At 35.9% G+C, this 12,614-nt stretch overlaps 1 long non-coding RNA gene across 1 annotated transcript in view; it reads right to left on the minus strand.

Moving 5' to 3' along the window:
* Positions 1-1,086: 1,086 nt before the first annotated feature.
* LOC125962677 (uncharacterized) overlaps positions 1,087-12,614 on the minus strand; it is a 39,421-nt gene continuing 27,893 nt past the window's right edge. The window contains exon 3 of the long non-coding RNA XR_007474196.1: positions 1,087-2,524. This is a non-coding gene — a long non-coding RNA (uncharacterized LOC125962677). The remainder of the gene's footprint in view (positions 2,525-12,614) is intronic.

A 12,614-nucleotide genomic window follows, 5' to 3' on the forward strand; every position in this document is an offset into this window, starting at 1 on the left:
CAGAGCTTTGTGCTTTACCTTTCACATTGATATCCCCAGTCCACTTGGAATTCCTATGGGTTTATAGTGTAAAGTAGCGGTCAAAATTTGTTTTTCTCCAATGAGTAGTCAATGAAACCAGCACCACATTAAATGGACCGTAGTTTTCACACTGCTCTACAGTACTACCTTTATCAATATTCAAGAGTTAGAGATAATAATTTTTAATTTAAGAGAATAGTGAGGATTCAGCAAAATTTTAGTGAATTCCTGTGAAAGTTAGAATGAGGACTCATGGAAAAATCCCAAACCTCCTTGAAGTATCTGATATCTCCATTAGTACCTGGTGCATGTCATCACCTCCTCATAGAGAAGCTGACCTGATATGAGACCAAGATTAGGTGTGCATTTTTTTTTTTTTCTTACCACACGGCTAACAGCAACTCAAGTGTCTAATTTCCCACCGTTGTCTCCATTTAATACAGGAAGATACTAAGGGCATACGAATAGAAATTACATACTTAAGATGCTGAAAAGAGTCAGGTTTTGACATACAGTAGTTTTTAAAACTCAGATTTTAGACCACAATACCTAGGTTTATATCATAATCATGTCACCTAAAAGCTACGCAACCATAGACAAGTCACATAAATTGTCTTTACCTAATTTTTCTCTCCAGCAAAGTGTAGATAATAATAGTGTTTTATGTTGGTGATAGCTATACATTAACATTAATATTGTTGTTATTAATTTTATTGTTATAATAATACAATAAACGTAGTTAAAGAACAACTCTCAGACTGCAGGCAAAATTTATTATCAGTGTTTCTCACCCCCCAGTATTCTTTCTTATTGTAAGATCTTATTCTGAGAATCACAAAATGATCAAAATCGTGTTTCCATTACAGCTCTATGTCTGAAACCAGAGATAAAAGATGGAACTGTGTCTCTGGACAAGTATAAGTATGTTGAGTCTGAAACTGTCACTGTCCAGTGTGACTCTGGCTATAGTGTGGTCGGCTCTCCGAGTATCATCTGCTCAGAGAACAGAACCTGGTACCCAGAAGTGCCCAAGTGAGAGTAGGTAAGTGGCAGACACTTCGGGGTATTCTATCACATTGTAAAAATTGTAACCTGCTCCAGAGCACTGTTCCAGCCAACACTGATGAGATCTGACTTTTATTGGGACTCATTTCTGAGTTGTTTAAATCAATTTCAGAATCAGCACTTTTACTCTCAAAGCACATGTTGAGCTCTTAAAGCAAGTTCTAATTATCTTATTTTATAGCAAGAAAGACCAAGCCACTAGATAGGAAGGTTCCATAGATATAGGCAACCTGGCTCCCAGCTCTACATTTTCTATTACAGTAAGTGCTATGCTTTTGCATAGACATCAGATCCATCCTTTCAGCTGACCCTGAAGAAGTTCCCCGGGTATCTTCTGCAGTGCTGTTCCTTCTCTGCTTAGTTTCATTGCTGCCTTAGAGCAATGCTGGTCTCGATCTTAGGGCAAATACTTTGCTGAGATGCACAAAGTATCTTCTGATTTCTTGCATCAGTCCTAAGGAGGGTCTTGATACTCCAATTTTATTGTCATCAATAGGCATCCTGAAGTAATCTTATACCTTCACAGTTTGGAGAGAAGCCTCTCAAACCATCCTTTTATCTCTTTTAGGAAGTTCTCTCGGGCTGTGAACAAGTACTCGCAGGCAGGAAACTCATGCAGTGTCTCCCAAGTCCAGAGGATGTAAAAATGGCCCTGGAGGTGTATAAACTGTCTCTGGAGATTGAAAGATTGGAGCTACAGACTTGAAGTGGAGCACCAGTTAAAAATCAGTACATCTATTTCCCCTCTCTTCCCCTTAAAAACAGAGAATTAGGTACATTTCCCTTATTAGCAACTCTACTGGTCCTTAAGTGCTATTATTTACTGAAAAAATACCTGTGTTAGAAGAATCTTTGAAATTTTTGACGCCACTGCTAATGTGGAACTATTGGTGGTTTATATCCTATCTCATTTTAAGCTTCTGCTTCCTTAGGTTTGGTGGAATGGCAAAAATAAATAATCACCTGTCAAAAATGCAGTGTCTTTGTTTTCACTTTGATTCCCTTGGAATGAGAAATTAGGGCCCTATATCAATCACTTCCTGATGCTTCTCTAATTAATGCCTCTTTTCTATTTTCATACTGGAGCCTTGTCTGAGATGTATTTACACTACATCTTCACTTCCTACTCACCCTTCAGTGCCCAGGTCAAATATTACGTCTTCCTCCGTCTTTTCCTTTCTCTTTCTATTGATTACCAATATTTTCTCTGGAACAACTTCTCAGTTCCTCTTTATATTTAAGGTATATTTGGTTTTGCTTGACATACACTCCATCCAATAATAACCAGCTTGGATGCCTTTGAAAGCCTGTGTGAAACCCAAGTATTCTTCTTGAGCATGTCCAAGTCTTCCCATCCAGTGTGATCACTCTTTTCTTTAATACTTCAACTAAAATAGCTTTGGTGTCTCTTTTAGGACAGATTCTCCAGAAGCAGACCCTGAGAAGAGAATTTGTGTGAAAGTAATTTATTAAGGAACTTCTCCAAGTTCTCAAAGGAGAAATGGGAAAAGGAGTAGGGTAAGCAGGATGGGACAGGGAAGGCACGTAGTAGGGTGACCAGGCAAAGTCGAAGGAGGGTGGCTTAACCTTGACCCAGAAGGGAACCCTGGACTATAAGTTTGTGTACATTTTGTCCCAATTGCAGGTAAAGGAACTGGGCTTTCATTCTGCTGTACCAGTCAGTTATTGGTGAAGGGACACCCTGTGGGCACATGAGCCCCCAGGGCATCCAACTCTTTCTGTGTGACTACAAAGCTGACTTGCAGCCTGAGGGGAGTCCTCCCAAAAGAGTGGAAGTATAACCCTAAGAAACCAGAGTACGCAGAAGCCTGCAGAGTAGAGCACAGAAATGGTACAAAGGTCTGAGGGCCTGGGTAGAGCTTTCAATGCTTATCCTACACGTGTTATTCTTATATCTCTGGATATTCTGGGGAGCCTTATAATTTCTTATGGTCACCTCTTCTTCCGTTTTTTTGCCTCCCCAAATGTCATTCTCACTCATGCTTACTTAGCTACTATGGCTGGCCTCTGGTTCTTCACTGCATCTTGATCAATTATAGAGAACATCACCTCTTTTCTTTGATTTCTTCAAAATAGCAGTCACATAAGAAAGTTGCATAGCAGACTTTTACTAACGCTCTTGAGTTAACAGAGGGATGTCTGGCTGGCTGCACAAGACTGGACTTTCACATCGAATGTTACATAACTGTGATCTTAAAAGACCATTGCCTTTCCCTGCCACCAGGAACCTCTTCTAGCTGACTTTCTCAGCATGACCCTGCCAGCCTCCAGAATTTTCTGGTCTGATGCTTTCCCTCCTCCAATCACTCCTTATCACACTTCATCTGTTCTTGCTATCACTGCCTCGGAAACCCGTTTCTTTTTACTTTATTAGGGAAAGCATTTTAGCAATCTGTCTTTCCCTAGTTTCAGGGATTTCATATCCAAAAATCCATGAATGTACTCAGATAAACAAAGGACTATCCATTCCAGGTCTGGGCGCCAAGCTGTAGAGAAGATTCAGAGGCATCTCTGAAACCTGAGTCTCATATTTCCTCCCCTGCAAGTCTCCATCCAGGGCAGTGTGGAGACCTTTCCACACTGATGTGAATTATGCCACAATCTTTTCATGTGTTAATTCTAAATTAATTACACATAATTATAATTATAGAAGTAATATATGTGCAGGAAAACAAGAATTCAAACCTTACAAAGGGATTTACAAAAAATAAAAGATTCTTCCCTCTTCTGCCTCATGTGATATGAACTCATATCACATGACTTTTTATCTCTAAACATATATTTTGATTTCCTGCTACAAAATTGATCAATCTAGCGTCGACTTTCCCTCTCTTCTCTCTCTCCATTGGTCAGTCTCATTTAATTTTATATATTTTTAGTGATTACTTATCTTTAAGGCTTTAAATAATGTACTTAAACCTCTATTATTTATGCAACTTTATTTTTAATAATTTAATATTTTATTAAAGTATTACAAACAAATAATTAAAAACTCAAATAATCCAAAAAAAACCTTTTAATGAAAACCCTAAGATTCTGATCCACTCAATTCCACCCTTTGGTCTCTTTCCCCCAAAACAACCATTTTCAACTCCTTTAGCTCTGTGTTACGATGTTTATCTACATATTTCCAAATAATATTCTTATTATACTTATGTTTATTATTTTTAAACATTATGTATTGACTGATTAAGCAAATCTTCATCTTTGCTAAGCCAAGGTAAGCTTAACAGTGATCTGTGAATATATTGCTTTACAGCTCTTTAATTTTTAAGGCATTAATAATTTATCTTGTTTTCTTGTTTAGTTTTCTATGTTTCTATTGCTGATTCTTGCTACATGCTCCAAAAGATCTGTCATAGTCTAGCAATCTATTTCCTAATGCTCAGACATGTCAGATGCTGTTTTAATTCCACATGCTTCTCCACCATCACTCCTGGATATTTTCTTCCCAGGCTCTCTTTTCAGTGATTCTGAAATAAATGGTTTACTTTTAAATCTTAGGTCTTCTCTTTGCTGTTCTCTTTATTACTTTGATTCCAAGTCTTTGTTCCTGGTGTATTTCCTCATTTTTGTTGGAACAGATCCTTCAGAAGGTGACTGGGAAGTAAATTTTTGAGTCCTTACATGTTTAACTTTTTTTTTCTACTCTCATAGTTAATTGATAGATTGTTTGCATGTAGAAGTTTGTGTTCTCAGAATTTTGAAGGCATTTTTCCACTGCCATGTGCCTTCCATTTCTGCTATGGAAGAATCCACGGTATTCCAGTTCTTGTTACAGTGTTGTTAATTTTTATCTTCTCTCTCTCTCTCTCTCTCTCTCTGGGAGATATTAGTATCTTCTCTTTATCCCTGTGGCCTTGCTGTAATATGTTTTTCATACATTAACTTGGGTACTTGTTGGGAATTTTTGACCTATAAACACATAACCTTTAGGTCAAGGAAAAATTTTAGAATTTTTTTCTGTTATTTTCTGTTTTCATTTTATTTTGTCTTATTCCTCCATCCCACCCACCTCAGAACTTCCTTTAGTAAAATATTGTTTTAACCTTTTTTTTTTTTCTGTCCTACTTCCCATATCTTGTTTTTTGCAGCCTACTTTTGGGAAGATTTTCCTGACTTTGTATTTTAAGATTTATATTGAAGACTAAAGTCTATCACATTTTAATTTCCAGTAACTTGCTCTTGTTCTCTACATGTTCTTTTAATGTATTATTCTGTTCTTTCATCATAAATTCAATATCATTTTTTCTGTCTCTGAAAATACTAATTATAGGTGGAGTTTGGGGGACATTCCTTTCTCTCTATTCATACAAAAGAGTGGGACCCTTAAATATTGATTGATATCTCTGCATGTTGAGTGAGGCTTCTCTACTGGTGAACTTCTTTGTAGCATGGTGGGGCGCAAGAAGGTTTAACTATTTGTATGTTTGTTTTATTTTTAAATGGGACATGTATCTATCGGTCTTTTCTTAGGAGATGTTCAATGCCTTCTGAGAAGATTTCTGTAATCCCTTCCTTACTGATTTATCGACCTTAGTCTTTTCTCTTGAGTTTCTAACACTTATATGTACTACTATGTAAAATGAAGAAATGTGTGCTTCTAAGTTTATGTTCAGCTTCACTGTCCTTTCCACCTGTCAACCTCTATCAACATACTATTATTTTTATATTGCATCATTTATAGCCCTTTGATTCTATTGAGTATCTCTGACCACTACCCACTGAAGGTAGAACTAACCTCTGTCATATATTGTACTTACCATTTCATTTGTGGGCTTTGTTCACAGTAAGTGTTCAAAAATCATTTCATAAAAGGATGTTTAAATTCCATGAGCTAAGATTTAGTACAAAAGATCAATTTTTAAAACTCTCTGCTGAATGGAATTTTTTCTATGGGGCCAAGTACAAAAACAAGTGATCTGTTCATTTTCTGGATTTATCTCGAGACCCCAGGGCCATGAAAAGGGCCAAGAATAGCCAAGATAATCTTGAAACAGAACAAAGCTGGAGAACTAATATTATTAGAGACTTCAAGAAAGATGGATTATAAAGGTGTATTAATTAAGACAGTGGGTGTTGGTGCAAATAGAATCAAGCTGACTATATCCAGAAAAAAATATACATACATATATATTTATAAAATTTATATTTACAGTAGTATATTTACCTTAATTGTGCAAAATTTGACTCTTCAGTGTGGTGGGAAGTGATGTCTTTTCAATGAATATTTCCTACGTTAATTGTAGAGCTACATGGAAATATTGTATCTTGACCCTCACCTTACATTTACCAAAAAGAAATCCAAAGTGGATTATAGATCTACATGTGAAAAGTAAAAAAATAAATAAATAACACATGTAAAAGTATATCTTCATGATCTTGAAGTAGGAAGATAACCTTATACACAACAACATAAAAGGCATTATGAAAAAATTTATAAACTGCCTAATATTAAAACAAACATTTCTGTTTATTTAAAGATATCATTAAGGTTCTCCAAAGAAGGTGTACAAGTTGCCAGTAGGCACATGAAAAGGTTTTCAGCATCATTAGTCTCAGAGAAACACAAATCAGAACTGCAGTGGCATACTGCTTCCCACCCACTGAGATGACTGTAATTTTTTTAGTAGAAAATAACAAATGTTGGGAAGATGTGGAGAAATTGGAACACTCATACATTGTTGGTAGGAATGTAAAATGCTGTAGTTGTTTGGAAAAAGGTTGAGAGTTTCTCAAAAAGTTAGAGCCCCTATATGATCCAGCAGTTAATTTTCAACCATATATGCAAGAGAATTGAAAGCATATCTTCCTACAAACACATGCACATGAATGTGCATAGCAACATTATTCATAATAACCCCAAAGTGAAAACAACTCAAATGATGAATGGATAAGCAAAATGTGGTCTATCCATAAATGGCATACTATTCAGCCATAAAGAGGAATGAAGTACTGACACATGTTACAGTGTGGATGAACCTTGACAACAATATGCTAAGGAAAAGAAGCCAGACACAAAAGACTACATCCTGTATAATTTAATTTATATGAAATGTCAACTCTATAGAGACAAAAAGTAAACTAGTATTTGCCAGGGGATAGGAGAGAGAGGGAATGCAGAGTAACTGCTAAAGGGTAGGGGGTTTCTTTTTGGGGTGTAGAAAATGTTCTAGAATTAGATAGTGATAGTGGTTGCACAACTTTATGAATTGTAGACTTTAAAATGATAAATTTTGTGGTATGTCAATTATATCTCAAAAAAAAGCTACTGAGTTGAGCTGAATTTTGTCCTCCTCAAACTCATATGTTCAAATCTGTGGTACTCTAGTACTTCCGAATGTAACTGTATTTGGAGATACGATCTTTTGAAAGGTTATTAAGTTAAAATTAGGTCTTTAGGATGAAAAATCTAATTCAAAAAGATACATGAAACCCAAAGTTCATAGTAGTACTATTTACAATAGCCAAGACATGGAAACAACCCAAATGCCCATCAACAGATGATTGGTTTAAGAAGATGTGGTATATATATATATATATATATATATATATATATACACACACACACACACACACACACAGTGGAATATTACTCAGCCATAAAAATGGATGAAATGTTGCCATTTGCATCAACATGGATGGACCTAAAGAATATCATATTAAGTGAAATAAGTCAGACAGAGAAAGACAAATATTATTTTATACCACTTATATATGTACTCTAAAATATAATAAATAATCTTATATACAAAACAGAAACAGACTCCCAGACATAGAAACAAACATGGTTACCAAAGGGAAAAGGGAGTGGGGAAGGAATAAATTAAGGGTATGTGATTAACAGGTACACATTACTATACATAAAATAGATAAACAAGAAGGATTTACCATGTAACACAAGGAACAATATTCAATATCTTGTAACAACCTATATGGGAAGTGATATTTGCAATACCTATGTCCAACTAAAGACTCATATCCAAAATATATAAAAAAAATCTTACAGACCAATAAGAAAAATATAATCAGCCCACCAAAAGAATGAACAAAAGACCTGAAAGAGCCATCACAAAAAGGGATATCCAGCTGGCCAACAACATATGAAAAGATGATCAACTTCATTAGTCATCAGGGAAATTAAAATGAAAACCCCAGGATGACAGTGGGGCATGAAGACTGATACAAAATACATATCCTGTTCAGTAAAAAAAAATAAAGAAAACCACAGTGCAATTTCACTACATACCAAGAAGAATTGCTAAAATGACAAAATACGAAGTGTTAGCAAGAATGTATTGCAGCCATGACTCTGAAAAACTGCTGTTGAAAGTGTTGATTTGTCCAACTGCCTTGGAAAATTCTTTGACAGTAACTCCCAAAGCTGAACACAGGCCTACTTTCACTCCTGGATATTAACTCTCAGAAACGCATACATCTGTTCAAAAATGGACATGTATTAGAATGTTTGTAGCAGTCCTATCTGCAATAGCCCCAAACTGGAAACTACCAAAATGCTTATGTGTAGTAGAGGGGATAAATTAACTGTGATATATCACATGATGAAATATACCACAACAATGGAATGAATGATTATATGGATGAATTTCAAAACATAAAATATTTAGTGAAAGATGCCAGACACAGAGTAGTAGATACTGCTTCATTTCATTTATGTAATGTACAAAAGCAAGCAAAAGAAATCCAGTGTTCAATGTCAGAATAGCAATCCCCCTTGGAAGGGGGCATGGGGAGGGCTATGAAGGTTTTGGTAATATTTTGTTTCTTCATCTGGATGGTGTGACATGGGTGTAATTCAATGTATGAAAAGCCAACTAGCTCTATACTTAATTGCACTTTTTGGGGTATAATATATTTTAATATAAATTAAATTAAAAATTGGAAAAAGGGTGGATCTTCCATACCCTAGTGATCTGGGAGGGTGTGGGTAATGACAGGTTTTCCATTTACTAAGGATATTCTTATTAATAATGCATTCAGATACAGGAGAAATTGCCATTTTTCTCACTGTAGAATTCATCTTTTCAATGTCTTTATTGGCTGCCACGTTTTGCCCCTTTACAGCTACACCTGACACCCCCAAGTTTACTGTGGCACCAGTTTTGTGGGACAATGTGAATAAGTCCCAGTAGCCACATGCTTCATCTGTGTTGTTTGGTTTCCTCTATTGGCACATTGATTTTTATTGGGGCAGGAAATAATAGTCAGGGTATCAGATTTCATTGTTGTTGCTCTCCAGATTATTCTACTAGACCAGATCCTTGGGAGTTAAGGGCATAGTTATTATGTCCCACTAGTAAGTTCTACCTTCCATTATACATCTCAAAGTTTTAGGTATCTCAAACTATAGATGGTAAATAACCTGGCTTTCACAATATCATACCTCTCCCTTTCATTGTCCCAACTTTTTCCTCACAGAGATTTAGAGATAATATGTGTGGAGACTGTGCGTCAACCTCACTGTTATCACTAATCTACTCAGTGATAGTATTTACAGTATTGACAAATGTCAAGAGGAAGCTCAGATTGATGCGAAGATCAGATGCTTGGTTGGGTAAATCAAATCATTTGCTTATATAAAACATATAGAAATACAGAAGGATGTCATCAAGGTCTGGACATAGGGCAGAGAGATCAGTCACATGTTCCAGGTTAGGCAGAGGTCAAGTTTCCAAACTTCAGAATCATCACAGTGGATTTAGTGTTGAGATGATTTCATCTAAGTGAGTAAGAGTCTCATCAGAACATCTGGAAATTCAGATGTTCCCTTCTGAGCATTGCCTTATAACATTGAAGCATTTCTACACACTGGCCGCTTTTGATAAATGCTGAGCCCACTCATCTGGGCCAGGTGTACCTCATCAATATACAAAATGACTAGCGGTATAAAAACTTAGCCTCCTTGGCTAACAGAGCCCACCCCCAATACATTCCTAAACTGGAACAAGGGTTAGTTACTGAGACATCTCTTGGAATCAAACTAATAGGCCATTAGGGCTTATCCTATAATTACTCTCTGCACCTGAGTCATTATATTTTATTAAAATAGTGCCATTCTCTCCAAGATTGAAGATCACTGGTTTCTTTACCTCTTCCCTTTCCCTTGCACTCTACATCTAATCAGTCATGTAATTTGGTTGTTTCTTTGGACTATTTTTTATTTGTTAGTCCAATTACAGCAATTCTTTGACCTAAAATGGACCTTTGGTCCTTTGCTCTTTTACTTACCATTATTCTCCACCTCCCTTTTGAAAGTCTTTTCAAACAAATTGTGTTCAAGAAAGATTAAAGAAGGAAGGTTGAGAGTGTATAAAAAGAAATGATTATAGAGATCAACAACAGAATCTAAATATATCTCAAATTCTGTCATTTCTAATAACATCTACCACTATCACCCTGGACTGAGACACCATCATTTCTAGTCCAGATTACTCCAGTAGGCTTCCACTCTTTTTCTTCCTGGTAGCCATGGAGACCTGTTGGGGTTGTTCCTCTGCTCAAAATCCTTGATTAGTTTCCCTTCACAGACTAAGTCCCAACAGGGCCTACCAAGCCCTACATGATCTATTGCTCTTCTGTGTTCTTCCTTCAGCACTTTAAAGAGGCTGGTATACTGTCTTCTGGCTTCTATTACTTCTGGCGAGAAGTTAGCAGTCATTCAATGTATTCTCTGCATGTAAATAATGTTTTTTCCCTAGATGCTTTCACAAACAATTTTTTAAAAATCTTTTGTTTGTAGTTGTTTAAATATAATGTGCCTAGATATGGTTTTCTTCATATTTATCCTGCTTGAGTTTCATTGAACATCTTGAATCTGTAAATATACCTCTTTCCACCAATTCGAGAAATTTCTGATCATTATTTTTCCAAGTAATTTGTCTGCCCCATTTTTCTTTTCTTTCTTTATGAGACTCTAACTACATGTATATTAAATCTTTTCATTGTTCCATAAGCCCCTGCAACTCTATTTTTTTACATGTCAATATTTTTTCTCTGTCTTCTTAAGATTGGATAATTTCTATTAATGTATCCTCAAGTTTGTTGACTCTTTCCTCTGTCATTTCCATTCTGCTGTTAAGTTCCTCCAGTAACATTTTTATTTTAAAGATTGTATTTTTGAGTTCCAGAATTTCTTTTGGTGGTTTTATATAGTTTCGGTTTTTCTGCTGAGATTTCTTGTTTCTATTGATTAATAAGCTTCTATTCCTTTACATCATTGAGCATAGTTACAGTAGCTATTTAAAAATCTTGTTTGCTAATTCCAACATTTGGATAATCTTGAGGATAGTCTATTGACTTTTTTTCCCCTTAAGAATGGTTCAAGTTTTCTAGTTTCTTCATATGTCAAGTAATTTTGGATTGTATCCTGGACATTGTTAATGAATTCTGTTATATTCCCTCCAAAAGACAGGTTCTGTTTGTTTAAGCAGGCAATTAACTTAGTTGGACTCGAACTGAAAATTCTGTCTTGGATAGCAGTTCAAAACTTAGTTCAGTTCTTTTATCCTCAGGTGGGCTGTTTTCAGTCATTAATAAGTGATTCAGAGATCAGCCAGAGACTGGGGCAGGGTTTAGAGAGAGTATGATCTCCCCCTCTCTCTGGCTTCTTAATTTTTAGCCCTTCATTTTCCAGGGCTCTTATTGCTCCAAACTCTGTTTCTTTTTCTCCAGGCCAGAAAGTCAGCTGGTTTTCTATTAAAGTGTTAGCCATCCCCCCCATGCCCTTAACAAATGGAAACTTGTGCGATGCTGTTCCCTTCCTCTCATAGTTATTGCTTTCTAGAATGTATTCACTTTGGTTCACTCACTAGTCCCTTTAGGTAGGTGCTCCCTGCCTCCATATCTTGTCCAGAGTTCATAATAGTTATCTGTGGGAGAGTAGAACCATAGAAGCTTACACAGCTATACTGAAAACAGAACTCCACATACTCTTACACATATTCAGTCTTTTAAGTTTACAGACATGTTGTTATCTCTTTTGGTAAATTTTTCCCCTGGATATTTGTATGGTTTATTCCCATACTTAATTCAAGTCTTCACTCAGGTGTCAATTATTTGGAAAGAACTTCTTTGAACATATTGTTTAATATATGCTGCCCATCCCACCTCACACATTACTATCTACCACTTTACCCTGCATTATATTATTTTCACAGTACTTCTCTTTCTGACCTTATGTTATACATTAAATTTTATTTTTGTATATATTTATATTTCTTACTAGACAATAAGCTCTATGAGTATTGAAATTTTTGTTTGCCTTGGATAGTACTGCACCCTCAGCACCTAGAGGAGTTCTTGGCTCATTGTAGGGGTTCAATACATACTTGTTGAATTAACAGCTCATGCTAGACAGTTAAAAATAAATCTACACACAAATATGCTCAACTGATTTTTGATAAAGGCAAAAGCAAATCAATGGGGAAAATGTAGACTTTTTGACAAATAGTTCTACAGCAACTGGACACTTATTGGCAAAAAATTAA

This window comes from Orcinus orca, chromosome 1 (assembly GCF_937001465.1).
Source record: "Orcinus orca chromosome 1, mOrcOrc1.1, whole genome shotgun sequence".
NCBI classification, from domain to species: Eukaryota; Metazoa; Chordata; class Mammalia; order Artiodactyla; family Delphinidae; genus Orcinus; species Orcinus orca.